Genomic DNA, 26,828 nt, shown 5'->3' on the forward strand with positions numbered 1-26,828 from the left:
ATTGCTAATATTATAGGTGCTGTCATTCAAGAGGGCCTGTTTGCTCTAGTAAATACTCTTGAAGGCTGCTCTCAAGCATGGCCTGCAGAAAGGGGATTCCAGTTACAAGATCCTTCAGATAATGCATTGTGAATGAATGCAGACACCAGCATTATGTGAGGACAAAACTATCAGCAACCGTTAGGCTAATTACAAGGCGAGGGTTAGCTAATGTACCAGCCATTGAACAGAGTTATTTGGAAGGGAAATATTAGGGATTGCGAAGTCAACACTGTTCAAAAGCTCTGCATGGCCTTTGCACAATAGCAACCCGTGATAAATAATACAATTGCTTTTTACAGACAAATAAATGTAAGAAACATGTATTTACATGCAGGAAGGTAGAGCCATGCAGAAATCCGGATTTCCAGGAAGTCCTGGACACTATCTACTTCAAATAGAGGCTAACAGAGCGTAAGTGGAGTGGCAGAGGACCTGCATGGTCCCACAAAAGACAGCGATTCAACAAAAGGCTCCAACTTCAAAGTTTCTTTAACGGCAAGCTGAACATTTACTGTGACTTTTAACTTCATCAGATGCAAACCATTTAATATAATGTCCAACATGACCAGCTCCTATTTGGGGGATGAAGTATTTGTGATTGTATTAAAAAACGAACAAGGAATTCACAGAGATATTCGTATCATCGAAAGAAATAAGACTAAGTATTAAAGATACAATGTACAGTCCAGCCTCGCCCTGATTGTTATTAGATTTGCTACACGTTTCAGTGATTTTATTAACAACTTGAAAGTGATAATGTGGTCTGACTGTATGATATTCCTGCAGGCACGGTAACGGGTATAGTTCATTTATATTTTATTGTTGAATTGTATGTTTTTTTTTTTAAAGAAAATGAATATGAACTTTTCCTGCCTTGGGGCTTTTTTCTTATAACTATCTCTGATTGCCTGGGGTTGTAACTAAATCCATCCCTAGTACCTTTGAGGGAGTGCGGTCATTTGCTTATACCTAAAATAAATAAACTGGTATAGCCTAGAGATTCAGGGATGGCAGCACTCCCTCCATATTTTCAACATAATGTCTGCAATGCAGGAAGGTCTCTCGGAGCAGTGATCCCCGGCGTCATGGGGTGCCTCTGCCAAATCATTCCTCGTTTCGGTCATGGACTATCTTGCGAGGCTAGCTGATCTGGGTGGAGGGGGTGCCCTGATACTATTAGATCTGGCGTACGCCTTCGACATCATAGATCACACCATTCTGCATCCCTGGGTTGTTTTTGGCTGGCATTTCCGGAGCTGTGCTTGACTGGTCTGGTTCTTTTTTGCTGATTGCTCACAAACTCTTTCTATGTGTCCTTTCTTGTCACCCCCTTGTTCACTCACTTGTGGTGTTCCCCAGGGGTCTGTACTCTCCCCTATTCTTTTTAACATATACGTTCAGACTCTGGCTCACCTTATCCTGTCATTTGGTCTACATTGTTGTATGTACGCAGAGGACACTCGGATTATAGTCCTTCTTGAATTGGACAATCCCCCTGGTCTTCTCTAGACTCTGTTGGGGACTGGATGTCCCAAAACTGGCTTAAATTGAAGAGCAAAAAAAAAATAGGTTTTCATTGCTGGTTCTCCATCTGCATTTCCCTCTGGATGCTGGACTACTGGCCTCCGTCCCTATGTCCTTTTCCGCAGCCTGTGCTGCAAAGAATCTGAGTGTTAAAATGTCTTCATCCCTGTCTAAGGAGGCACTGGTTAGCTTGGTTTGCCAGCAAGGCCATTTCAAACTTCGAGTTCTGCCCAAAGTTCTTCCGTTTCCTCCTACTCGCCCACCGCATCGCTGCTCTCTGACCCAACTTTCAGTGCTATGCGGATGATACCCAGCTCATTTTCAGGCTACCCTCGGCCTCCTCTTCTCCTTCCCTCATCTCTGACTGTCTTTCTGCTATCCAGGAATGGTGTGCCGCCAACGACCTCTGCCTTAATGCCAGTAAGACCGGGATTCTACTAATCAGCACACCCACTCCCTCCTTCCCTGCAGCTCTCTGGCCGGCCTCTCTTGGCCCTCTTCCTGCTCCTACCTGCAAGGCAAAAAACCTTGGGGTCATCTTCGACTCCACACTCTCCTCTCCTCACATTTCTGACGTTTCTAAGAAGTCACACTACCAGCTGCACCTCCTCAGCGGTATCCTTCCTTTCCTCTCCTTCCCCCAGAAGCTCACTGTCTCCAGAGCCCTGGTTCTCTCGAAGCTGGACTACTGTAACAGCCTCTATCTAAACCTGCCGGCTCTACTCTCCGCCCTCTGCAACTCATCCAGAACAGGACTGCGAGACTTGTCCTTGGCCTCAAGCCCAGGGACTGTATCTCTCCAGGACTGAAATCGCTACACTGGCTCCCTGTGGCTGCGAGGATTAAGTTCAAAACCCTCTGCATTGTCCACAAGGCCTTCTGGGGCCTGGGGCCAAATTACCTTCAACTCTCCCTTCCTAAATATCTTCCTTCTCGAGCACTTCGCTCTTCCGCCTCCAACTCCCTTAGGGTCAGCCGCTTCTCCAAGCAACGAGTTGGGGGGAGATCTCTCTCCGCAGCAGGGGCCTCCCTCTGGAACAGCCTTCCTGCCTCCCTGAAACTTGAGGAGAACCATCTCCAGTTCCGGAAGCACCTCAAAACCTTCCTCTTTGCTTCTGCTTTCTCTCTCCCTCTCCCCTAATAAATCACTGAAACTGTACTGAATCAGCAACTGGGCCACTCACCAATCTCGGTCCTTGGCCCAGCCACTCTCCCCTGCACTGCCTTCCTGGCAACCCCTGCACTGCGGGACTGTCTCTGTATCCCTACAGCCCCCCTTCCCAGCACTTGTCTGCACTTATCTTGCACTTGCCACCAGCTGGCCCTTATTAATTATCTTGTTCATTACTAACCCTGTACTGCACTTTCCCCTCTCCCTTTCCCCCTTGCACTTTTTCCCATCCCCCCTACCCATGCACTTGAGCGATCTGAATGACACCTGGCCTAGTAGGATCATTGTCTGTCTCCCCTTGTTCCCCCCTCCCTGCATCGTCGCGCCTTAGAAACACTTGTGTATAGGCACGTTACAAATGCCATATCATATCATATCATTACAGGCTCTAGTGGTGGCCTCACTGATTTTAACTAAACTGGACTATTGCAGTGCACTTTATCTGCCTCAAACAGCCTATCTTTTGGCCCGACTACAGGTGCTGCAAAACACTGCAAAACGGGCTGTTCATGGGCTCTCCTCTCCTGACCATGGCATGTCAGAAATGTGCAGCCTCCACTGGCTTCCGGTGGCTCGTCGAGTTAAGTTCAAGGCGCGCTGCTTAGTCCACTGAGCTTTTAATTGCCAAGGCTCTGACTATTTGCAGCAAATGTTTTGTCGCTATGTGCTGGGTTGGCCACTCCGTTCCTCCATAGATTTTCGTTTCTCAGTGCCCAGAGTTTGCAGAGATAGGATAGGTGTTAGAGCCTTCTCTGTTGCAGCCATACAAATATGAGCAAGCTTCCATTGTATTTTCGAAATACTATGGATCATCTGGTCTTTCGACGTCATCTCAAAACTGTTTTATTTTAGAAATTGTCAATCTTTCTACTTTGTCTTCTGCCTCTTAGTGGATCTTCATAGCACTATGATGCCTTTGGGCATACGCTGCGCTATATAAGATTGCGTGGTTCCATGTAATTAATACGCATTTAAAGGCTGCACACAAAAAAGTCTGACTTTTTTCAGCCAATTGTGTGCAGCCTTTAAAACAGGAAATACTATTTTGGGGGGGGTGGGGGGGGTTTCACTCCCTACTCCACCCTTTCCTCCAGCACAACATGGACAGAAACAAACACATACATGCTTCACTCACCCACCCCCTCCCTTCCGCCCAAGAAACACTCTTCCCCGACCCCCACTGCAAACAAACTCACAAACAAATACACCAAAACACATGTAGACACACACCTTCTCTCAAGTGCCCTCCCGACTAAAAACGCAAAGCACAAACACAGCAACACAAAGGGCCACATTATGATTTTGGCGGCATGGCTGCCACCAAAATTGGGTCTGGGTTCAGAGAATGGGGAATTACCGAGCCATTCCGAGTTCGGAGAGCCTGGTAATTCCTCCCTCCAGGAACCCGGACCTTCCCCATTCCCATTCAGCCCCCATAGGGCTGAATGGGAATGGGGGAGGGAGCTAACAACGGGCCAATTACGACCGGCCCGTTGTTAGCTCCCTCTTCCCCTTGCGGGACCCGCTCTGGTGCGGCGGAATGGTGTTAACGGCTCTGCATCCTTTTGCGGCACCCGTTAACCCATTCCGCCACTCTCGTAATGAGGCCCAAACACTTAATTAATAAACACCTTCCCCTGCCTGCCAGTCCCTGCGCACACTCGTGTGCGGCAGGGGCTTGACAGGTAAGATTTAAAAAGACCACTCTGAGTGTTCTCAGTGTGGTCTTTCTAAATCAGTCTTTTTTATTTTTGTCAAAACTAAAGAGATGTTTTACTACATACGCATTGTGTAATATAACATAACAAAACATCCTCACCCATGCTGAGGATTATGGGCTCATACACTTTGTGGCACTCAGATATTTAACTTGGTCTTTGAGGCCCATAATGCTCGGGATAGCCCTCAGAAAAGATTGGTAAAGATGAATTACATTGCTCTATTTCGATTTGAGGCAGTGGTGTAAGGTTGTTTATGGTGTTATGATTCCTGTACTTTCCATACAGTTGCCGGACACTTTTCCCAAATCCCTTCTCTATTGAAACTCAATTTTGCCTGCCAATTTCTTAGAAACTCTGAGTAATGATTTGTAATTGAAATTGTGATATATGCTTCCTTTAATGCCTAGAAATATTAGCAAGATTACATTTGTATATACCCATTTCTGCCATATTCCTTCGAGTTCTGGGCTGCGTGACACTAAGGGATTTGATGGGTTGCCTTCTTGATAACCAACCTTGGGAATTTCAACAGGTCGTCAAGATATATGCCAGACAGGTAGTAGGCGGAGAGAGGCCCATGGACAGTCTTCTATTCTTTAAATAAATTACCATCCCTCATTCCTTAGACCATGAGCTTGGGCAATCTCTATGTGCTTGACCTTGAGTCTGTGTGTGCTTTAAGGGAGTACCACAGGTGTCCTATCTTCTGCTGGCAGCTAATGAATAACCAGTGAAGAGGAAGTGCCAGACATCATCCGCACTCCAGCCACCCCCTTTGAAGTGCCAGAAACGTTCATACCAAGATACGTGACGTATGTAGAACAAATAAACCAGCAGAGAGCCGCAGTCGGGCTCTGCGCAGTCCCTATCGGAATAATAGCACCTATTGAAGTACCGACACCCAACCAAACCTGGACAGTAAGGTACCCACTGAGAAAATCATATCTACAGACACGACAAAAGGATGTTTTTCAGAATGGTACACTCGAAGAAGCCAAGAAGATACTAAAAGAAGATGACTGGTGATGTCATGAGAGATCGGACTGAGCCACATATAGAGTATATAATGACCCACGAATGCTGATAAGGAGATGAAATGACATGGATAAGTGACATCTGGGCCTAAGGTGAAACAGGTGATTTCAAGATGAAGAAACGTATGCCATATGCACAATGAAGACATTAAGCCAGTTTAAACATGTACATATGCAGGAAACTGCAAGAAGCGAAGAAATAGTGAAGCTTGCTTATGATTAGTAGTAAAATAGATTGCGGCAAGTGCCAAATATACACATCTACCTCAGAAGCACTTTATAGATGAATGAAAAACGAATCAAGTTGCATATTAGGTTTTTAAGATTACAAGTCAATGATGACGAGTTTGTGCTATAAATGTTGTTGTTTTTCTGAAATTAGTTGGAGTTCAAGCGAGATGGAAGATCGAGCGGTTGCTGATGTTCATTGAACTCAACATTTTTTGTACTTGTCATTAAACAGACTCCCTTTGCCAAACTATTGAGTTGTTGGAAAATATTGACTCAAGGGTGGTCAAGCAATAGAGAGAGATACCGGGAGTGACCGAGGTAGAGAGTATACACCCAGTTTCCTAGGTTTTAAAGAGCGCTAGAAGAAGCCTTCATTTAAGGTCCTGAATTGATAGGATGACGTAGGAGACCAGAATTGATTAAAGACGATCTGAAAGAAATGGGCTTAAATTCCATGTCGGAGAACAATCAGGGGCAGAATGCATCTGAGGAAGCAGATGGCATGAGATTTGTGTAGCCGGCTGGAGTCTGTCTTGTCTGTCTCATGTTTTTGTCTATGACATAAAAAGGTAAAAGACTTTCAAAAATGTACATGAAAATGCAGAAGTATGGTAATATGAGGTTGCATGGCATGTATTGATGGTTGTAGTTAACAAAAGTAACAGTGACATTTTTTGTTGAAAAAAGGGATTGGAGCTTGCGACGATTGGTGCTTGTTCATATTGTTGATCTTGTTTGTGAAACATAAAGCATAACAAAGTGTTATATAGAAGAGAGGATAAACAAGTTAAGCATGGAAGACATTACCCCATTGGCGCATATGTGCAAACAGCTGCTGAAGCATGCACCTAAGCTTAAACAGTACAGTGCAGAATGGGTCAAAGGGACCACAAACAAAATGTTTATGCCATGGCCTCAGGGAGGATCGCTATCTAAAACGGTCCTGCAGCACATGACGACATATTTGCACGCCACGTGTACTGGCAAAAAGTTAGACAAACACCTAGATAGTTTAGAGCTTTGAAAGATGTAGCAACAAGAAAAGTAGGACGAGCCGCCGTTAGTTTGGATACTGAATATATGCACAGAGGGGGGTAAGGAGACTTCTGCGCCACCTGATCCATATGAAATGAAAAGCTAAGCTGGTAAAGATGAAGGATTATGCCCGTTGAGGTAACTTAAAGCAGCCACAGGATATAGCAACCCAGCATATGAGTTGCATATGCAAAGTAGTGGCGAGCCAAGAGAAAGACAGAGACAGAGATATTACCTCCAAAGTCCCAAGGGATAAGGAGAGGCTCAAAAAGGAAAAAGGAGACCAAGTACCAGCAAGTACACCTCTAGATACGGGAAGAGAGGGAAGGAGATGGAAAGGAGATGAGGATAGGAGCGATGAGATGGCATTCGCACGGAACGAATGGATGGGAGGTCAGATTATATTGAAGCTCGATGCTAAAGGCATTGAAGATATGAGACAAAAGGGAGAACGGGATGAGTTAGAGAGAACGGAAAAGGAAAACCAATCAAGAGGCGAAGGGGCTAAGAAAAAGGATAGACAGAAACGAGAGCAGTAAATTATGATGAACAGGTCACAAAACAGGAAAAGGCAGAAGAGCAGAGAAGACGCAATCATAAGCAGAGAACAGCTGATGATCGAGATTGGATAGAACAAAGGAGGATAGAAGAAGAAGAACAAAAGATACGGCAAAAGAGAATAAAAAGATGAAGGGATGAGGAAATGTGACGAGCAAATGAACAAAGAGATGCGAGGAAACAAGAAGAGGACAGGGTCAGAGAGAAAGCGAGGAAGCATAGAGAGTTTGATGACGACATAGAAGCGAAGACAGAGAGCACGGGATCTCGAAACCCAATCCAGTATTAGACTGGGAAGATGTTAAAAAATTATTTCCTGAGTACGATTCAGTACCAGGCACGTCTAGGACAAATAAAGAAGATGACTTCGACACCAGAAGCATCAGAGAGATGATCCATAAAATATTTGATGAGATGGGGCTAGAAACGGTACCCCAAGGGAAAGGAGAGAGTGAGCATCTGGAGAGCACTCAGTTGTATGATACTGAGGACACCTCGTGAAGTAACACAAATAGAGAGCTGTCATCAGATAGGCTGACCCTAACCAGAAATGATGAGGATGAGAGATGTTGCACGAGGTGGACACAGACAATATCGGACGCAGAAAGTGAAGAATGTGAAGAAAGAGAAAATGAGAGAAAGCGCGAAAAACACTTCTTTAGGGGAAAGGGAGTGAGATAGTCAGATTCTAGTGGTTCTGCACCTAAGACGTCAGGGTCAGCCACATGGCATGAAGGAGTGTCACACGGTCAGAGGGGGGTGTCCCCACCACCCTATGTGAGCAGGCTGAGGGCATTGCCAGGTAGACAGCGATGCGGGAACATCACCCCTGCGCTAGACAGAAAAATGATGAGAGAGGAAAAGGAGTGCTGTGTGTCACAGTTCCCTTTACTAGAATAAGGAGGAACAAGACCACAATATATACCCTGGCCTCACATGGACAGAGAAAACCTGAAAAATAAGCTCTCAATATTGACATCGGGAGCCGGAAAATGGATACATGAGTGAGAAAAAAATGACAGGAGGGAACACGTTAGCTATAGGGGATATTAAGGGTCTTTTAATCGCCATACTTGGTGATAGAGATGAAGATATGTGGGCACAGGGAGGTTACCCTGGTGTGACTACAGTTAATACCACACATGACGGAGTGCCGTTTAACAATTGCAGAACCACGGTATGGAAATCGTTTCGGATGCTATACCCAGACACTTCTGGTATGGGAGCTTTAATGTCACTCAAGATGAAGGAGTCAGATGATCCTTTGCTTTAAATTCAGAATTTCCAAGACGCCTGGGTGCTGGAAACTCATGAATCTTGGGGGAAATCCATACCCGTCTTTTACCATGTATTGTGTTAAGGGCTGCCAAAACAAGTACAGACGCAGCTCAAGAAATTGGTAGGGATAGAGGCAAAGCCATGCTCCGAAATACAGTTGACAGACACTGCACGGAAAGGTGAAGAGGCTAAATTGGTGCAGAAAAAATTAGCAAAGTATGCCATTGATGGGGCAATGATAACTAATACAGAGGGAGCAAATATGCAGCAGGCCAATAGCCAGAGACAGCTCGATCAAAACAATAACGGGCTTTACCCAAGGGGAAGAGGCCTTCGAGGAAGAGAATGGCAGATTAATCAGGGAGGGTTTCAGAACAATCAAGGAAGTTTACAAAATATGCAAAATGGAAACCAGGGTATGCAAAATGGACAAATAATCAGCCCACCACCAACATGTTGGACATGTGTGATGATAGGGCACCTAGCATGGTGCAAAACAATCAATTCACAAGAGGAGGGATGACAAATCGATCTGCGTTCTCACAGCAGAGTGGAAATGGAGCTGCACAGAATAACACGGTGCAGCAGCAAGCGCTGGGAGTACAGCAGAGTTTGAAACCCCAAAATGTGCCAAAGCAACTGTCACAAACAGCAGGCACAGGACAGGTACTGAATTCAGGAATGAGAATTGCAACAAGTGACGGGGGAAATCCGTTCACTCAGAATGGCACAAGATTATATATAGACTAGGACAGCTCACTGAGAGACCTGATGTGTTCTATCGTATCAGTGAAACCGAACCCTCACCAGGAACCAACGGTAGATGTTTGTATAGGGGATCAAGAATATTCTTTCTTAGTTGACACAGGTGCGACACACTCGTGTATACGTGAAGGCAGATTTTCTTTGTCCGGCGGTGCCATAAATACTCAGGGCTTCACAGGAGCAACAAGTCGTGTTCCTTTTACAAAAGAACTTCCAGTCTCTATAGGAGAATGTGACATGAATGTGCCACTGCTCTATTCAAGGCAAGCCCCATTGAATATGTTTGGGACGAGACCTAATGACAAAGTTAAACATGACAATCTCATTCACGGAGAAGGGCATAGTATGTTCAAATCCAGGAATGCATTATTTGAACGTATGCAAAATGATTAGAGCATACAAACAAACGGCTACGAGAGCTATTCCACTGGAACCAGACATGTTCACTTATGGAGTGCACATATTAATGTCATGGCTACCAGGCCTTGCAACTAAACCATGAGAACCCCAGATGAGGTTCTTTTCAGACCAAGGATACCCTTGCAGGAGAAAAAGTGACGAGTGTTTCCCCTGACAATACAAGCAACCATAGTGCGAAGAGAAATTGCTCTGCTTGACGGTTATGATGATAAAGGCAGACAATGGTGTGCAGTAATCACCATTGGGGAAGGTTACAGATTTACTGACGTCACTGATGACGTTCTGTTTGGAGAACAAACAAGCGAAGATGACATAACAGATGAGGCTAATCTCATCTATTTGGTAAAAATTATTAAAAGACAAGTGCCACAGAGAATGATGCTGGCACAAAAACGTCCTGAATATTTTGAGGACGACAATGCAAAGGTGCCTGTCTCTGTATGGACTTCAGGCCCCTATGACATAGGCTTATTGAAAGGAGTCGGAGAAGTGAAGATTACATTGAAACCAGGAGCAATCTTACCAAAAGCACCACAGTATCCCATGTCTAGGGAAGCACATGAAGGTATTTTTAAGACAATTTGTGCCATGATGGAGCAGGGCATTTTAGTGACATCAGAGTCATCATGCAATACTGCAGTTTATCCGGTGAAGAAATCAAAGGGAGGGTCATGCTGATATACGGCCATTGAACCAGATAGTCGAGGCCAAGTTCCCTCTAGTCCCTAACCCGCCCACGATCCTATGCAATATACCCATTGAAGCAAGGTATTTCACTTTGATTGACTTAAAAAATGCATTTTTCTCAATCCCATTGCACAAAGACTCACAAGATTTGACATTGTTTACGTTCAGACAAGTTAGTCTGAAAAGCACAAGGCTGCCCCAGGGGTACAGTGAGTCTCCTTCGATTTTCAACAGAGTCCTGCAGATGGACTTGAGCAACATCGCATTAGAGAATATTGTCTTACAATACGTGGATGAAATCCTAATTTGCAGCACGACAGAGGAAAAGTGCAGACACAATTCTATTCAGCTATTGACTATACTGTCTGAGAAAGGATATAAAGTTGACAAGGAGAAGTTACAATATTGTCAACAAGAAGTTCTGTATATAGGCCAGCTAATCTCACATGAGGGGAAAGGATTACCCCTGAAAGAGCTGAAGCCATTTCAAAGACAGCAAACCACACACAATAAAACAAAGGCAGAGTTTTCTCGGATAATGCAACTATGTCAGGGCATGGGTCTTTGACAACAGTTCCTATACCAAACCCTTTTTACAAGCCTTGAAGAAAGCACAGGCAATGAAAGAAAAAAGCTGAGCTAAACAAGGCCATTTGCACAGCACCAGTCTTAGGTATCCCCAATTGTGCAGAGAAATTTTACTTGTTTTCACACAAAAATGTCAGTGTTATGACAGCAGTACTCACACAGAGAACCACGTTGGGGTACAATAGTGGGCATTTAGATCCAGTGATGAGGGGTCGCTTCCTGTGTGAACAAAATTTAGCTGTCGCAGCGTTCGGGATATAGAGAAGGCTACAACCATTGTGATGGGATGCCTAATGGCATTGTTTGTCGAGAACGCACTATTTGCCATTTTAGATAAACCAAAAGGCACGTTGACATCTCAGAGAGCTTCTGCTTATGAAGTGATCATATCAAATCCAACAATTAAAATAGTTTGATGCAAAATAGGGAACCCAGCTATGTTTATAGCAGAGCCAGTCACTGAAGGAGAGCCAATACATGATTGTTCGAACTATGAAGCATTCTATGATGAGACTCCCAGAGTAAAAGAAAATGCATTGGCAGGAGGAAAAATCGACTTCGTTGATGGTTCTTCGAGGGTTGATCAAAATGAGAACAAGCTGCAGAATTATTGGCGTTGATACTCCCACTCGAGAATCACGCAGACCAGGAAGTGATGGTGTAAAGTGACTCCGCCTATGTGACATCAACAGTGCATGCAGGCCTAGCGTGCTGGAAAAGGAGAGGCTAACTCCGAGTGGACGGCATGCTAGTGCAGCACGCAGCCTTATTGGACAGGCTCATTAAGGCACTACAACTCCCAGTGGGCATAGCAGTCATGAAATGCGCCACCCACACGAAAGGGACAGATTGTATCTCACATGGAAATCAAGCAGCAGACACTGAAGCTAAGCATGTGGCAGATAAAGACAAAATAATCATGAGAGTGTTGAAATCACTGATTTGCATGAGAGAATGATTATTACACGAAGCGAGCCTGAAAGTTATTGTAATCTGGAAAGAACTCAGTTAGTGGAGCCAAGAGGAGGCACCACAGGAAGAAAAGTAATCATGGAAGTGACAAGGGTGTTCTTTAAACCCGTCTGAGAGCTTGCAGCCGGTGATGCCTATAGCCTTATTAAAGGTAGCACCGGAACAGTTACACTATCCAGCGCACATGACAAAGGAGAATCTAGCAGCAATGATTGCTGAAGACTGGTTCATACCGAACTTGGCAGAACACGTTGCATTTTATAGGGTGAACTGTATAATTTGCCAGCTGTTCACGGCTGGTCATACATTACGTGTAATCAGAGGAGTTATCCCAAGGCCTAATGGGCCTTTTCAGTACTTGCATATCAATTACGTCGACATGATTCAAGTATGTAATGGGTACAGGTATCTAATTGTTGTGGTGTGTCCATTCTCTAGATGGATAGAAGCAGGTCCATGTACACACCCAGACTCTACCTGTGTGGCAAATTCTAGGTGAGGGAGGTGTTTCCCAGGTGGGGAGTGTGTGAAGTCGAGATCGGACAATGGTCCTCATTTTGTTAATGCAGTATTTGAACAGATTAGCTTGTTGCTTGGTATAAAGCACAAGTTTTCTTCGGTGTATCATCCTCAAGGGAAGGGCATATGCGAGAAGCTCAACAGCTTGTTAAAGGAAAGGATAGCCAAGTTGAAGCTTACTCTGAAGAAGGGATGGCTACACTGTCTTCCACTGGCACTGTATGCACTCAGAAACCAGCCTGGTTCTGACCATCATCTCACGCTGCACAAAATCGTGACAGGCAGAAGGATGCGCACACCATTGACACCTAAAAACAGAGCTAGATGTGATGCCCTGGCAACAGATCGGTTGCGCTCTCATAAGCTAACATTTATTGGGGAGTATCCTGTCTGTGTCCTGGGAATCACTATCTCGTACCTTTGATCTGCCAATCCCATCCAACCTACCTTCTTCTGACCTTGGCACTAATTGCCAGCTACTGTCTGACACTGCACAGCTCTGTATTTCTGGAGATTCAGCATTTTTAGTTCTCTTAAAGTCTTGAGGCTGCTGTCTATTTAAAAGCATGCTGCAGGGTCCATTTTAAAGAAGATAGCTGCCTTATTTCTATATTAGAGAGATATACCTGCATGTTGTTCATGTTGAATTCAGCTTATACATGGGCTATGTTATTGTCCTTCATGTCTTGTAGTTGCTATGTTAATATTTCTCATGTATAAATGTATATTTGTCCTTGTGTACTTGCTCTTCATGTGTAGTGCATATCTACTTCATGTCTATTGTTTGTCTATTAATGTGGCAATGTTAGCTCGACTGCTTTTGCCATCTTCAGATTAGATTGTTTCTATGTCTTGCTGTACCTACCTGGGATAAGGGTGGTACAGTTGTCTGAGTGAGTAACACTTCTCATCTGTGCGGTATTGGATATTGGTGGGGCAGAAGCTCTGGATGACGTATTCATCTGCCCCCAACATTCCCCCCATGGTCTAATCAGGGTTCTTTGGGTATCCATATTTTACTCACCCCCCTCAGGTCACCTCCACTTCTCACATAGTCATCAATGCTACATGGCATGTAGTGGTGTCCGGTCAAATGTTCGAATGCAAAGGGTCGAATGACCTTTTGATCGAAAGTAAAATGACCGGAAAAAAGGATTTATTTATTTATTTTATATTTTTTTAAGTTTAGCATGTATAAAAAACGTTTTTATAAAAAAAATGTCACCCTTTTTCCGGTCATTTTACTGTCGAGCCTTTTGTTTTCGAACTTTTAACCTAGGACCGCATGTAGTTGCATGCTCAATTGATGTCACAACTCACCCAGTGGCATGTGTAATTGTGGGGATCTGGAGGATATTTAAATGTTTACCCAGAAGGGCCTATACGACTCTATACTGCTGGGTTACGGAGGAATTCATCTGTTGTTGTGTTATCATGCACATGAGTATTCACGTTTCTTACTATTGTCATTCCTACTGCCTTTTTGGCAGTCTTCTTGAGATACAGAAGCCCAATAGTGCTAGAACCAGTACAACCATTGATATTTTGAATGTGTTAGCCAATCAGGTGGGTATCCATGAGAACAAGTAACTGAACCAGTCCTCATACACAATGCTGTCCACTTCTTCCACCATTTTTGTGTGTATTTCTGTCAGTGTGTATATTGGCTCTGTGAAGGTCCCATTTTCTTCATCATGGTTGGGTTTGTATATGCAGCAATAAGGTCCAAAGTATGTGCACACCCCTCCCCCCCTTCATGGCTGTTATTAAATTGAGGACAACCCTATTTTGAAGGATCGTGAGCCTTAACACTTGCTGCTCTACCTTTATGGCATTAACACCTTTTACAGTCATGTTTATTGTCTGTAACAGCTCCCAGCAGGTTATTTGCAGCCACAAGGCATTCATACCGGCTTGCAAACTGGCAGTAAAGAGAAATGCAAAAAACAATTTGGTTCTTCCAGTACATGCTTGTTGGGTATGTCATCATATGCCTTTTCCATTTTGTATGAGAAATAGATACACCTGTTTGTGAATTCGAGGGGGAGGGACCTGTTATTTCTTAAGTGTGTGTTCATCCAGGGAATATCCCCAGTCTGCACCACACTCTGGGGTACTAATAAGATGGAGAGCTTATCACCACCAGTGACTGAGGCCTTGCCAATATAGGGGAAGCTTCATGTAGGCTTTTGAACCACAAGCCCAATAGTGGTCTATTAATACAGCTGTGCCTATTTTCATGTCATAGATATCAAAAACAGATTTGCCCCCTTGTTTTCCCCTACCTTTATTGGGTCCATATTTCTGAAGCATAATGTGGCATTCTTCAGTGATAGTATGGTTAGGGGTCCTGCTTTATCTTCTAACCATGTAAGCAATTTGGAACTTCCAGTCCATTCTTTGAGGCATGCATCACTTGCATTCTGTACATTTTCCACAGTTGCTGTTAGGAGTGGTTGTGCCTTACAACCCATCATCCCTTCAACCCATTCTTCTGAGGTGAACTCTTGTCCATATATTAGTAACTGGGGTATTTCCCAGCACCAAGGTATATCTTTCCCTGCTGAATTGGTGCATTGCAACAATGTATGGTATGTTATCTTAACCTTTCCTCTATTCAAGCCTTCTAGTGTAGATTGCATCATTTTATTTTTTAGTTTTAGCATCATCCATAATTGCTTTTGTTTTTATTTAACTGTCCTCATGAGGGAATGTCTTTTTTCTCTTCTATCACAAGGTGTCCCAGCGTCCTTCAACTTGCCCCCTAGTTGTGCAAAGTGCTAAGTGCGTTAGCCCATGTGCCCTGTGTGCAGGTATTTATGTGGCTACAAATACCTTGGAGGCACTCATGGCATAGGGTATGAGAGGACACATGAAACAGCGCTCAACCGACTTCTCTCTCCTCACATTGCACATATGTTCATACCACATGTTATTGGGGACATGGGCAGAATAATCCATATATTTACTCAGGAACATTGAGTCATCTAGCACACTTCCTTTCATCCTTTTATTCTGTGCGCTTAATTCAGAGAATTGCTTTGGGATTATTTCACTTGACATTACTACTGGGATATGCTCATGTGTTCTGGTTTAGCTGTATTGTAAATTATTAGCTGTCTTAATGCAACAAAAATGAGAAAATATAAGCCACGAAATGTGCAAACATTGCTACAACCAAAATGACTAGTGAATCTACTGTCTGCCTATAACTAGGGGCATAGATTACCCTATGGGCTAAGAGAGCATTGTTCTACCCAAGAACATTTGTATGTCCTTTTTCTTACCAGGGCAATATTTGTTTTTATTTTTTGGAGTTCCAGGTTCCTGAAAGAAAAATATTTTCTCTAGAAATGCAAGAATCCGAACGACAAAAGTGTGAGTGCCTCTTTAGACCAATGTCGAATAAGAAACATTCTTATGCTGGAAATTTTATTTCCGTTTCTGTTACTCTTGCTGTTGTTCTCGCTGTTGATTGGCTCTTGTCACTGCTTGCATTTGAGGTCACCAAACTTCTTCACTTTTGGGTCTAGTATCTGCAGACTGGTGGGTCCGAGCACGGTGACCTTAAATCTTTAATGTAGTTGGTATAACAGCTTCTGCAAGAAATGGTCCCTAGAAGTGTAATGCCATCTCATGATGAAGTTTCAACATACTGTTCTGCTGCCAGGGTAAATCAGGGGTTGTCGTAATAAAGTGTTAGGGTTAGATTGTTCGATGTTTTCATCTGTGTTCTTCATACCCCCCTGCCTCGTCTGCATCTGTTGAGACATACATTTAAGAGATTCAGCCACAGCTCTCATATAATCGTGCATCTCTTTCCCTAACACAATGGCAGCATTCTCTGCATCAGTGTGAGCCCATGTGGGAGGAGCAATTGGCATAGACATTTTGCTTGCCGTCACCAGCTCATGTGGAGACAGGTGATGGTCAGACCCTGACTGATTACGTAAGGCAAATGGGGCTAATGGAAGGCAGTGTAACCAGCTAATTTTCAAATTCTCTTGTAATATGTCATTTCTTTCTGTTAGGAGGCAGTTGTGGTGCTCACATATACTGTTTGCTTGTGGGTGATGGGCGGATGAGAATGTGTTCCTTATCCCCAATAGGAGAGTTATGTTCTCAAATACTTCATTTACAAAATTACAAAATTTGCATTGTTGGAATGCAATACATTGCATGCTCCCCACCTCAGAAACACCTCACGTTTGAGGACATTTTGTTTGCACATTCTTGCTCATCACTCAGGCAGCAGCATTCAGCATTCATGGCAGGCTGATGGGTGTTTGATGTAACACACCAACGGCCTGCATAACATTTGTGGTGGTATGTCTTGATAGAACAAATTGTCACACAAATCCTGATTTAGAGTAATAGCTGTAAAACGTGAATTTTTTTGAAACTTATTAGGGTAGAAAAGTAGTAGAGGCATGCTGGGAAAATGTGTTTGCACAATATAGTATCACACAGGCAGTGCAATTAGTGTTAGGGTGATTGGTTGTGCATCACACACATCACCTTCCTAGACAGAGTTGGACTTTGCACTGGGACTACTTGAAGGAATACATGCTATTTTGCAACTTGCTTTAGTAGAATTGCTAACCCAAGCTTGTGAATTTCTTACAATATTAGCACACTTCAAGGTAAAGGGAAAAGTGTTTGGGTTGTGCTTGGAAAGCATTTCTGGCAGTGTCTTTCTAATCACTCGTGTGTGAATCAGTCCTGCCTCCCTTTTCTGCAGGGAGCCACAACCCCCATCCAAATCCCACGTACACCTCACAATCTCAGCCCAATTCTTGCACAAACTCACAATCTGGGTAAGGGCTTTTTTCGATCTCACCAGAGAGTTCAGAGGTCTCAATTCACCTGCAGACTCCTGCGGAGGCACCGATATCCATCCGTTGAACTGGAAGGGATTATACTATGGATTTGCAGGAGATACACTCTGTGGATTATGTCTCACTGCACATGTGGCATCTGGATGTGTGCATGGATCAGCTTCAATCCATTGAGAAAAGGGATATATGACAACCATCATGTACCTGTAGGTGTTACATTTTGGAGCATTTCCACATATTTTATATGCAAATGTTGAAATGGTCCCATAGGATGGGACCTCTCACACTTGTGGGATTGTGGCCAGCAGCAATCCTCTGACATACCAGACAATTAATCACAAAATTGGCAATGTGGTCAGCCAAATTAGGAAGAAAGCATTGCTCCAAATCAGTACTTCAAGACTTTATCTTGATGTTTGTGCTGAATAGTACAATTGCTCTAATGATACGCTAAGCTGCCCTTGAGGCATAACAGGTACTCTGGTGTTCTTCTGGTGGTGCCCTTCCTTGTAATTCCACTACTTGTGCATGTGCAGTTTATTAAAGCCCTCCTTCAGCACCATTTTGCATGCACATGTGTATCTGTCTGGTTCTGTCGCAATGTTTATTATTTCTGGAAAATATGCGGCTCTTTTTGTTTCTAAATTGGCAGTCTCATTGCAGCAAGAATTCATTTGCGTACCTCTGGTGTGCACTGCGCATATCACCACAGTGATAGCTATGATATGATATCATATCATATGATATGATAAGGCATTTATAACGCACCTATACACAAGTGTTTCAAGGCGCGATGAGGCAAGGGAGGAGGAACAAAGGGAAGACAGACAACAATCCTACTAGGCCAGGTGTCATTCACATCATGCAAGTGCATGGGGGGGGAGGGGACAGTGCAGTACATGGGATAATAGAATAAAAAAACAATAAGTAAAAGTACGGCCAGCAGGTTTGCAAGTGCAAGGGTAAGTGCAGACAACAGGTGTCAAGTGCTGGTAGTTGGACAGTAGGGATACAGAAACTGTCCCCAAGTGCAGGGGTTGCCATGGAGGCAGTGCAGGTGTGCAACTGGTGGGGGAGGGGACCTGGGCCCCGAGATCAGAAGGTGGCCAGGTAACCAGTGCAGTTTCAGTTTCAATCAGGAAGTCAGCAGGGGAGAGGAGGAGAAAAAGCAGAAGCAAAGAGAAAGGTTTAGAGGTACATCTGGAACCAGTGATGATTCTCCTCAAGTTTCAGGGAGGTATGGAGGCTGTTCCAGAGGGAGGCCCCAGCTGAAGAAAGAGATCTACCACCAACTCATTGCTTGGAGAAGCGACCGACCCTGAGGGTGTTGGTGGCAGATGAGCAAAGAGCTCAAGAAGAAAGATATTTAGGAAGAGAGAGTTGAAGGTATTGATAACCAAGGCCACAGAAGGCCTGGGGCCTGGGACTAATGGGAGCTTGAGTGCATCTATGAGCCTCTCTAATAATGGCACATGTCGTACTGGTGTGCCATACACCTTTTTCAAACCTGACAGACCTGTGTGTACTGTTGATATCATGTAGGTGGAGTCAGAGTACACTGTTACAACCTCATCTGCATGCATTTCAAGCACTAATATTAATGCTACCAAATGCTTGTGCTGAGAAATGCACTGGCAATTTTGTGCTTATCGCTGTCTCAAAGTTGTCACTCAATTTTGCTTTCAGTACTGCTGTCCCACTATGCCTCTTGCCAGTGCTCTTATTCATCGACAAGGACCCGTCAATGAAGAGAATTTCCTCCCTCCTAGTGCATTTTTAACGTGGGGTACTTCATCATGAAATTCAGTGTAATTTGTGCAATCATGTACGTAGACTCCCCCCTTCACTGGCTCTGCTATGAATCTGGCTGTGTTTACCACACAACAATTTTGATTGAGGTATTTGACATAATATCCTCATAACAGGATGTACTCTGTGTGGTTAATGTTCTTTTAGGTTTTGGGTTTTTCAAGGATAGCAAATAGAGCGTATTCAAAATATATTGTCAATGCACAGACCATTGTTATGCGAGCAGACTTCTCAATTGCAAAGCTGCTGCTGCTTATTCTTGCACACATGGATAGTGGCCTCTCATTTCTGGGTCTAAAATACCACTGTAGAATGCAAATGCTTGGTGTCCCATGGTAGCTGTGTTACTACTCTTTTTTAATTGGAAAAGAAATAGAAATATTCATTATAAGTGCGCATCCCTAACACTGGAGCTGTGCTGATTGCTAGTTTTAACTCATCAAAGGTGTCTATCATTTCATCTGTCCATGATATGTGAATTCTGTCTTTCTGTGCTTCTTTCATTCCTTTTAAAAGTGACCTGACATATGTCCGGTCATCATGTCGAATCAAAAGTGTCTAATTTTTTTTCTTCGAATTTCTTTTTTTTTTTTTTAAGGGGTTAGTTTTGTTTACTTGGCCTGCGTCTTTTCATTAGTGCTTTTACTTTATCAAGTGTTACCTTCCTTCCTTCCTTTGAAATCATCTGGCCTATGTATAAGACCTTTTCCTGAAAATATTGCATTTTATCTTTGTCCGCTTTACATTCTTTATCTGCCAATACTGTCATCAGTTTCATTGAGTCCCCCCTGCATTCTACTTCTGTAGTGCTACACACCAATACGTCATCCAGATACTGATTGACTGCACTTCAAGTTGTATGTTTCCCAAGTCCATCTGTAACCCTAGGTTGTAGACAGAGGGTGATTCATAATACACCTGTAGTAAACAAGTATGTTTCAATTTAACTCTGCAATAAGTGAGCATTGTCAACTATTCAGAATCCTTATGTAGGGGAATTGAAAATAAAGCATTTTTTAAATCTATCACTGTAAAATATTAATCTTTCAATGGGATGTTACATAATTTGATGGCTGGGTTTGGCACTAAGGTGAACTCTGTCTCAACAATATTGTTCAGAGGGGGTAAATCTTGTATGAATCTCCATTACCCCCCTGTCGCCTTTTTCACTGGGTACACAGCCGTGTTGCATGTTGACTATGAAGGCACTAATATTCCCTGATGCACAAAGGCAGCAAATGTTTCACAGATACCTTTCATCAGCTTCCTTTGACATGGGATAGTGTCTTATTCATGGTAAAATAGCCCCTTTATTCAGTTTAATTTTGACTGCCCTTACTCCTTCTAATAGCCCAGCATCACTGGTCCATAGTGAGCTTGGCACATCTCTTCTTGTGAAAAGGACGGGACCTTCTTCACTAATGTCATTCTCTGGGGAATCTCACTGTTCTCAATTCACAACTGAAATGCGAGACAAATATTACACATTATTTTGTCGACTGACTCGTCATCTGTAAACAACTTTTTATCTGTCACATCAGTCAACCTGTGTACCTCATCAAGTGCTATCACTTTGCGCAAATTCACTCCTTCATCACCTAAACCATGTAATATTACTCTGTCTTCCCTTACTATGGCTGCTTCTAGCACAAGTGCAATTATCGGCCCCTCCTCCGTGTCTGTGGGTACCTCTGGGAAATATATAAACTCTGCTGGTAACCTCAATATCTTGTCCTGGATTATTGAAAGCCATGCTAGCAGTATGTTTACTCCATAAAGGAACACTTCTGGATTGAGAGGCTCCTCTTGTGGGTCTGGTGCAACAGATAGGATTGGACACACCAAGTCTGTCTGTGGGCTTTCCTATTGTGGGTACATATTCAGTCCTGTGGCTGTAAAAGAGTTCCCTCCACTACTGTCACACCCCCTATTGTAGGTGTGGATGCCTGTGGAAATATGTTAGCGGTCCATGGTATCATTGCATTTTGTGTTGTAGGGGCCTGTGTCTGCAGTTATGTTATGTTATGTTAGTTGAATTTATAGCGCGCCAAAGCCCACATGCATCCAGGCGCTGAGAGACAGATATAGAAAAGGAAGCTGGACGATTATCCTAATACAAAAGCATTGTCTTCAGCTGTTTGCGAAAGGCGAGATGGTCCTCTGTCTTTTGTAGCTGAGATGGGAGGGCATTCCATGCTTGAGCACCCTGAACGTGGAAGGCCTGCCCTAGGCCGCCAGATCTTTTTATCCGCGGCAATGCCAACAAGGAGCCTTCTGTAGATCTTAAGTATATTTTAGGTCGGTAAATGCAAATCTTCTCCTTTAAGTATAGGGGAGCAGTTCCAAAAATACATTTGAGCAGTTTAAATTGGATGCGGGCTGCCACCGGGAGCCAGTGGAGTTTTTTCCTTGCAGCACTATTGGGTTCAGAGCTTTTCATCTGAAAGATGATCCACACGGCAGCATTTTGTATCTTCTGTAATTGTTTGATATCAGCCTTATTGGCACCTCCCAATAAAGCATTACAGTAATCCACAGGTGACAATATCATGGCCTTACAAGTTTTATACAGTTATCTACCGAGATTAATGGGGTTACCTGTCTGAGTACCTTTAAATGGCAGTTAGTGTGGTGGAAATGGCTGTGACATGTGCCTCACTGTCCAGACTTTCTTCCATGTATGTACCAAAGGTCTTGACTTTCTGCAATAGTTTAATTTGAATGCCCTCCATAGTGAAATGGTCATATATATGGTTTAGTATAGATTTGGCGTACTGAGAACCGAAGAGCATTAACTCAGTTTTGGCAGATATCCAATCCATTGTTTTATAACATGGTAAGCTGTGGCTAAGGTTTGTTGGTTGACATCATAATTCCCGGAGATGTCCCCAAGGATTCCAGTTCGACACACAGAGGAAGAATGTAGATGTTGAACAACAAGGGGGTAAGACATGCCCCCTGAGGGACTCTGCATGTTATGGTGTGTGAATCGGAAACACAGTCACCCCAATAGACGTGTGACTGGCAGCCCTCCAAAAAGGATCTAAGCCAGGTAATGGCATTACTGGAGAGTCCGCCAACAGTAGCCATCCGGTCGAGCAGGATTTTATGGTCCAGCAAGTCAAAGGCTGCTGATGGATCTAGCAGCATCAGCAGCCCTGACTTGCTGTGTTCCAATTTACCGAGCATATGTGTTTGTAAGTCTAACAATGCAGTCTCGGTTCTGTGGAAACTCCGGAAGCCTGATTGCTTCACATGCAATTTACCAGTATCGAGTTCTTAAGATTGCAGCTGCATAGTAGCTGCCTTATCTATGAGCTTGAGAAAGTATAAGGTATTTGTAATAGGTCTTAAATTAGCCGCGTCCAGCGGGTCCAAGCCAGGTTTTTTTAACAGGGGAGTGACCGCCATATTTTAAACAGAGTGAGGAATGGAGCCAGTATGAAAAGAAGACTTGACGAATCGACAAAGAAATGGCGCAAATAATTCTCGATGCTCCAATATGTATTTAGAAGGGAAAATTTCCCCCGGGAGTTTGTGGGATGCATATTTATTAATAACTCCAACATTTCAGTTAAGTTGGGTTTTATAAAATTAAAGCTGGCTGGTAGATTAGTACAGGTAACTGTTTTAGGTGAGTTAAGTTTGAGTAAAGGGTCTGACAATGGGAGCATTGGTGTTTTCTGTTCAATTTTATTTTGACCCTTCAGCAGCTTCTCAGCAAAAGCCTCTGGACTCTATTGCAATCATCAGTGGTAGGTTTAATGGAGGGGATACAGACGATAGGTTTCTTCCATGTCCTAAAGAGCCGCAAGAGTTCCTTTGTCTTATATCCAGCCTGATTTATTTGACCATCATAGAAGGTTTTCTTGGTCTCCATGATCATCTTCTGCTTCTCAATGAGTTTCCATGGCAACATATTCCCATTAGATTCATCTTTATGCCAGGTATGCTCCGCCAGTCTTTTGCTGATTTTAAGTTCAGCTAGTGCAGGAGAGAACCATTTATTGTCATTAGGCAGATCCTTAACCGTTTTGTCTTTCATGGGAGCATACTCATCCAGCATTTCCAACATGACTTCGTTGTACACTGTTATAAGTCTCTATGGGTCATCAAGGTTGTCTGTTTTGTTCATGAGTGATTCTACACAAGTCGTTAGTATATGAGGGGTAATGTTTTTAAAATTACGAGATTTAACTGTGTGTGCCGTGGCATGCACTCTTACGGTTTTAACAGGAAGCTCCAGGCAACATGTCAGGAAATAATGATCCGACCAGATGCATGGAGTGGTAGAAATAGGTCCAAGTTGAACGTTTCCACCTCCAATCCAGTCAAGTATATGTCCCTTGTGTGTGTGCTCTGTATTATGATATCCAATATGATTGTTTTTCATCATTTTTGCTAGTTGGAGGACTTTTTTGTCCGCTTCGTCATTTTTCAAAAGGTAAAATCACCCAGAATAACTAGCCCTTAGTTTGTGGTCAGCAAAGGTGCGACTAAATTGACTAAATTGTCATTAAAGTTACATGCCTCCCCTGGTGGGTGGTAAAGTAAGACCATATTCAGGTTATAATTAGGGTTTGAGGTCAATTTCAGATGGGTGATATCACATCCAGCGCATTGTACTTTAGCCTCATAAAACCCCAGCTGTTTTTTACAGATTATGGCCACTCCACACCCGACATTGATCTCTCTGGGCTTCCCGAAGAATACATAACCCGGAGGTTATGCTCTATGGTTGGTCCATGCGCTTCAGTGAGCCATGTCTCTGTAATGCACATGACATCTGGTTCATGTTCCTGAATGTAATCATGTATTTCAAAACCATGCTTAACCAGTGAACGAGTATTTAAAAGAGAAATGGTGAGTTCAGTGAGAGTATGAACTTTTCTAAATGCATTAGTAGCGTTGTCCCAATTATGCTTATTAGGCGTAGCATGTAAAGTAACACCAATGGTCTCAATATTACTGGGAGCTACCTTGGGTCGTGATATGGTTTCCTCCTGGGGGTCTATTGGCATGTCTGTTTCGCTGTACCTATCCTTTGTAGCCATGTTATGGCTATCCTGAGCGATAAAATGCGCAGCAGAGCAGCACGAACGCGCACGGACCCACACAGACCTGCTTGTCCCATTTGCGCTGGCGCGTTCGCGCCTGAGGATGAGAGAAATATGTGCGGGAACTACAATGCCGCTGGGTAATGTAGTTTTTTCACCCACTTTCCACATGTATACCGAAAACTCGGTTTTAAATCACATGGAAGGCAACATATGTAAGGCACTAGCCAAAAGGGTCTGTGCACAGTACAATTTAATATAATATCACGTTTGTAAGCAATATGAACAGCTCCAATATTCAAAAGTATTCAGTTTCGGTGCTTAATGTGTCTAAATTGGTGCTTGCTGCATTTGGAGTGACATTCCTTGCTGTGCTTGTAGTATATGTGGTGCCTGTGCCTGATACTGCGTGTGATCTTGGGCATAATATGCTGGTGGCTCTGAACTGTATGGTGGGGGATATGCTGGTTCTGTCTGTCTGGCTGTTGTCTATTCTGTTACATTCCTCCCCAGCCTCCGTGTTGCCCCATATTCCATCATCCAACACTGTTGGGGCTGTTCTCCAAATCGTGGTGGCCCTCCTTTAAAACCTTCCTCCTTGCTGAGCTTGAAATCCAAACCCTGTACCTCTAGGTGCAAACCCTGCCCCGTTGGGAGTAGTAGTTATATCCCCCCCCCCTGCAACATTTCCATTTGGCCCTGGCTGCATTTGCTGTGCTGTATTCATAGCATTGTTTTCTCCCACATTTGTTTACATGGCCCCTTCCATCGTTACTTTCAATTATTTCTTTTGATTTGTCTTTCCTTCTCCTATTTTCTATTCCTCAACTTTCTTTCTATCTTTCTCTTGTTTCAATCTGCAGTGATGAACAATATTTAACTATATCTCTGGCCATGGTTTGCCTGTATATCCACAATTGTCTTTAAATACCTCTGTACTACTTTGGGGAGTCCTTGACTCAAAATGTGGTAATAGATGGTGATATTTTTGTCCCATGGTTCCTGTGTCTCTAATCTCCACGTCTCTTGAATGTCCTGTATGTATGCCACAGGGCCTTCCTGCACCCCCATTTTACATGACATAATTGCCCCCATGTCTGATGTGTCTGGATATAGTATTCTCAATGTCCTCATAGTACTCTGCTCTGCAATTATTAAAGGGTGCCCCGTCATGTTTTGTGTTTTGGGCTGTCACTCCAAGATAACCTGTCCACTTCCAAATGGCTTCCAATTGCTCGCCCAATATAGCAGCAAACAAACTCTTTATGTCACTGACTGGTAAAGTCATTCTAGCTGTCATCCTCTCTAATTCATAGTTCCATATTCCTGCCCCGGATGTTAGTGATGGTAGTTTATTAATCAGGCTATTTTTGTCTGTGTCCATGGTATGTATTGTGCTAGTCCTCCCCCTTTCTCTTACAGGGAAGTTTGGTTCACCCTGGTACCCATTCCCAGCGTAGCTGCACCTCTTGACTTTGTCACCACATATGTCATGCTAATTCTCTTCCGTCCGGGTAGATTTCTCATTCTAGTCACGTATGGTGTCCTTTCTTCTAAATTGAGTGTGCCTTCAGATGCCATGGATACTGAACGGGTTCTGGCCTTATTGCTGACTCCTCCATTTCTGCCCACACTACCCCTCTCCCTATCTGGGTACACGTGGATGGAGTTTGTGCTGCTTCCCTTCACTTCCCTCGTCTTCTTCGTCTTCAAACATTGTATCATAACTTTGTTCATCCTCCCTAGCTACAAAATCTAATCTCTTAAGGGATCTGTCTTGTATGTTCTACTCATCAGGTCCTCCATTATACTCATGACTTCCTCAGACTGTCCTGTTTGCCACTTTTCTATTGCCCTGGAACCCTCCTTTCTGTTCCTATTTAAACTGTAACTTCTTTTTATCGTAATGCCTTCTTCATCCTGATCCAACCCTGTATGCATATGCATAATGGCATCAACTTCCTTGCAGCGTTTCTCCATGCTCCTTTCGGATTACCTGTCTTCATCTTGACGCTGCTCTTTTTTTGTATGCCTAGTAAAAATCTCATCCACTTCTCTGCGGCCCGTTCCCTGATTCTTTCTGCATTTCACTTTTTCTCTCTTTCTTCCTCCTTTTCTCTTTCTCTTCTCCATTCTTCTTCTCCTGCCTCTCGTTCATTCTCCCTCTCTCTCTTCATCATTCCTTTTCTCTCTTTTTGCTTCTATGCTCCCTTTCTCTTGCCTCCTCCATTATTTTCTCTTCTTATTTCTCCTGCCTGTCTCTAACTTCCTTTGCCTTTTCTTTGGGCTCATCGATGCCCTTGTCATCTAGCTTGAACATAATTTGTCCTCCCACCTATTCGTTTGATATTATGCTGTCTCCATATTATCTTTTTGCATGCCTCTCTCTTTCTGAACCTCTTCCTCTGCTTCTGTCAGCCTGGCTTGTAAAACACGTTGCTCATCATACCCTATATCTCAGGACAATGGCCGTTTTTTATTTATTTTCTCTCCACTTACAATGTCTTCCCTGCTATAGGTGGGAGGTGCATATGCGGGATTAGTATTTCCTGCTGCTGCTTTAAAGACATGCAATGGGT

Source organism: Ambystoma mexicanum, chromosome 6p (assembly GCF_040938575.1).
Source record: "Ambystoma mexicanum isolate Mex_15411 chromosome 6p, UKY_AmexF1_1, whole genome shotgun sequence".
NCBI lineage: Eukaryota > Metazoa > Chordata > Amphibia > Caudata > Ambystomatidae > Ambystoma > Ambystoma mexicanum.